Consider the following 3,950-nt stretch of genomic DNA (forward strand, 5'->3'; position numbering starts at 1 on the left):
TTGGTATGTTGCTAGATAGGCTAACTAGCTAGGAAGCTGCGAGCTAGATAGGTTAACTGAAATTGTTTGACTTTAAAGTGTTACAGATCAGCTGCCATCAGTCATGTAAATAAGTTGAAAGGAAATCATGCTACTCTGATAACTGGATTCCTCTTTAATTTCGTGGTATGATCTTTTAGTACGTAGCAGACTAAAACCGAGTCTGAAAGTAGTGTCAAATTTGGTGTAGACTCCACGTTCAGCAGTGGCCATGCAAGGTATTTTTTGTTGGGTGTGCCATTGTGTTTTTTGGAGCAATAATCCTACAGCTATTGGGTAAGATTTACAGTCCGTGTAGACGAGCCGTATGTCTTATTGTTAGTATCTCTACTCCTAATGTCTCATTTGGTAGTCTCCGTTCTACGGTTAATTTTCGTCCCACCTCCACTGGTTTATTTTCGTTCTCCATCCCACCTAACACATACACACGTCTGTGCTTGCTTGCTGATGTGTGTGTGTCGATGCGTCCCTCACGTGCTCTCCCGCCAGGCACCAGCAGCCGTTCGGTGTGCTCTCCGGCATGCTGCAGTCGAAGGGTCGAGCAGGAGCTATGGATGCCAGCAAACAAGCCTGTGCAGACGGCAATGCATGTGAGGGCTCGCATCCTCATCCCCATCCCAATCTCTGACTATAATACTATAGATTAGATTATATGACATGCATTAGTTGCTTACCTTTGTAGCTGGCATGCACATACACCATCGTTTTCTGATAATTAACCATAGTGATCAAGTTAAAAATTATATCATACTCCCTCCGTCCTAAAATTCTTGTCTTACATTTGTCTAAATACGGATGTATCAAGTCACGGTTTAGTATTAGATACATCCGTATCTAGACAAATGTAAGACAAGAATTTTGGGACGGAGGGAGTACTAATCTATTATGGTTGTGATTTTGTTATTATCCCGAAACAAAATACTGTACTGTAAATAAATCACAATTAGAGATTCTATTTTTGAGAGGTGCTATATGTTTTCTTTTCACAAACAGTCACTGGTTAGTTTTTATACATTTTCTTTCCAGTCGTCGTAATAAATGAACTAGTTTTTCATATCAAATTGTGAGATGAAAATTTTGTTTCTTTGTGACCTATTTTACATCAAACACCACATGGAGTTTGAAGCCGATTTCAAATAAGTGGTGAATATGTCTTATTCTCATAAATACAATGAACAAGATATTATAGCCATTTGTTTTAGTGGAGAAGACCGTGTTGTACTATTTCCTTACTACTCCCCTTTTTAAATCTTTCCATATTTCCTTTGCAGCATAAGAACGTAATGGTATATTTCTTGCTCTGGAATTCTAACCACACAAATGTTTAGGTGCTTTTATATTCCTTTTACATTTTTTCAAATAGTATCTGAAGTATATGCTAATCTTCCGCAAAACAGTATAGTTCTTTAAAGTAACAATTCATGAAACAAGTTATCCTGTGGCAGCACACATGCACCTTTTTATGTACTATACATTTGCCATGTGATTTCTTTTGTGATGCTTATTTGCTCGTTTTTATAGTTTTATTTTATTTACCTTCTCTTACAGCAATCAAATCGGATGGAGAACATCACACAACAGGTAAACATTCTTGTATACTGATATTGAAAAATTACATCTTTGTTTGATTCAGATAGTTTTTAGCAAGAGGATGGATATACTGTGATGTTATTTCTGATTAATAGTTTTTTGGCAAAATTTTATGATAAGCCTTTCTCCAGGACATAAAGAAAATGGTGGCACTTTGGGTTTTGAAGACGCCGCCTCGCGTAGGACTACGAACATGGGACGCTCAGTCGAGTTTTTCTTAACTCGTCAGGATTCTCATGCTGCAAATTTAGTAACGGGGCAAAATTTTTGGTGTCCTGTTGTGTTTGCGGATTGATGAAAATTTGGCGAGGGAGATCATAAACCATCGCTCGCTGCAGCACATCAATTGTTGAATTCGTTTGAAGGAGCTGTCAATTGTTGAATTCGCTTGAAGGAGGTGTGTTTGCTCTCTGTTCCCTTGAGTCAATCACCATGATTTTACATCGAGACGATGTTTCTTCTTCAAAAGGGGATGATGAACAACATGGGAACAAGGAGGAACTTTACCCGCCTGTTATAGACTAAGCACTAAAAGCATGCTTGCATTCACTTTAGCTTGTTCATTCTGTTATAGGGCAGTGCTTTCGTTATGCGTATGATGCTTTCAGTTTATTGAAAGATTTGTTCCAAGGATAAATTCTGATCTTTTGAAACTATGTTTTTTTAGTGATAACCTTTATAAGTTGGACTGTTTATGGGCGCTGGAAGTCTTGTAATAACCGTTGTTGTACATACGTTTATCATCATAAGAGAGATAATATATTCTTTTGATCCTCACAAATTTTTGCAGATGGAGCTCGTTTGGCTGAATTTGCTACTGAGCTGCCACATTTTGAGGGCCTGCAATTGAAGAATACAACACTTGAGATAACAATTGAAGAATACTAGAGTAATAATAACTACTGCAAGATTGATGTATTTTCTTTTTGTTGGAGATTTTCTGCATCTTTTATGGACGGTAACATTTGAGATAACAATTTGATGTGCTAACCATCAAGATCAACTTTGACATGTTTGGTCTCTAAAAGTTACTATTGACCATCATTAGTACATCCTATAAGGTATAGTAAGTACTATGAGTAACTTACCAGACGTTGACTGTAGAAGTTGCTATCCAACTCTTGTGAAATCTAACCATGTTATTCATTTACGATACCTGTACGTATGTGGTACACAATCTGAAATAGTAGAAGGGGAAAATAAAGCATTAATGTGGAGTATGTTCCAATGGAAATCTTCAGGAACACCTTGAAGGTAAGCATCATATGATCCTTCACGTCCATTCAATCTATGTATGATAGGTGCAATCGTCTTTTAAAATTCTATGTTACTGAGTTCAGATATATGCAGGTCTGAGTGCAATTTTTCTTTAGTTCTCTGTGAGCTTAAAAATGCAACTGATGTGGCCCATGCAACTGAAATTAAAAACATGGAGAAGAATCATAAAAGATCTCGCTGAAAATGCCCTCGTTCCGCACTTCGTGTGGACAGGCAGCGCCCTTTACCTTTGAAGTCTCGAAAAATGGTCTGGGTGATGCGGGTGCCTCAATGCTTGATGCCATGTTCTGTAAGAGGCCAAGGTACTATATTTTGTCCCTGATGCATAACTTGCATTAATTTTTTGTAAACTGTCCTTTTAGAGGCAATGATGAAAATGATTTTTGTGCATGAAACAACAAACCAGTTCAGTCTTTTTTATGCAGAGATCAAATTGATTTTTGTGCATAAAATTCTTCTTTGTGATACAAGGTCTTCTAATCAGTTTCTGCGCTATGCTTGAGGTACCATAAAAGCATATGGGCATCAATTCGACAGGGTTTTGCATTATGTTTCATGCATATGTGCGCGTAGACTCGATTCTTGTAGGTCCTGAATTACGTGCTCACTGAAATCTGAAATCCAAATATGAGCTCAATGAATATTGATTGCCTCTAAAAGAAATGCTTAGGTTTTTATGTTTTTATTCAGTTTTATTTAGGGTTGAGTAGTTCAAATTTATTTTTTCAGGAATTTTTGTAGGGACCGTGTGTGTGGCACTTAATATTCGTCTTTGTGTCTTGTTTGCGCACTTAATATTGGTCTAATTTTTGTTGCATAGGTTGTATTTGGGTGTCCACGCGCTACAGGGAATTACTGTGCGGAGTAGTAAGAATTGATTTAAACGTAGAGCCTAGACTCGCACTCCATGAGCATCCATGGCCGGCGAGACAGGACCCTCGACCCTCGGCCTCTGTTGAGAAGGATCGTTCCACTGTGTCCGATTTGTAGTACAGAGCAATCTCATTCCTCTGAAGTTCCTATTGGGAAAATGGGCAAGATGT

The 3,950-nt window shown here is 38.0% G+C and overlaps 1 long non-coding RNA gene across 2 annotated transcripts; it reads left to right on the top strand.

Annotated features, from left to right (window-relative positions):
- Positions 1 to 9: 9 nt before the first annotated feature.
- LOC123176709 (uncharacterized) lies at positions 10 to 3,937 on the top strand. Of its 2 annotated transcripts, none has more exons than XR_006488628.1 (6): positions 10 to 629; positions 1,588 to 1,620; positions 1,750 to 2,026; positions 2,420 to 2,883; positions 2,980 to 3,209; positions 3,728 to 3,937. It is a non-coding gene; the product is annotated as an uncharacterized lncRNA (long non-coding RNA). The 2 variants fall into 2 exon arrangements; XR_006488629.1 differs by having other exon boundaries at positions 1,761 to 2,026.
- The last annotated feature ends 13 nt before the right edge of the window (positions 3,938 to 3,950 follow it).

This window comes from Triticum aestivum, unplaced genomic scaffold (assembly GCF_018294505.1).
Source record: "Triticum aestivum cultivar Chinese Spring unplaced genomic scaffold, IWGSC CS RefSeq v2.1 scaffold20862, whole genome shotgun sequence".
Lineage (NCBI taxonomy): Eukaryota > Viridiplantae > Streptophyta > Magnoliopsida > Poales > Poaceae > Triticum > Triticum aestivum.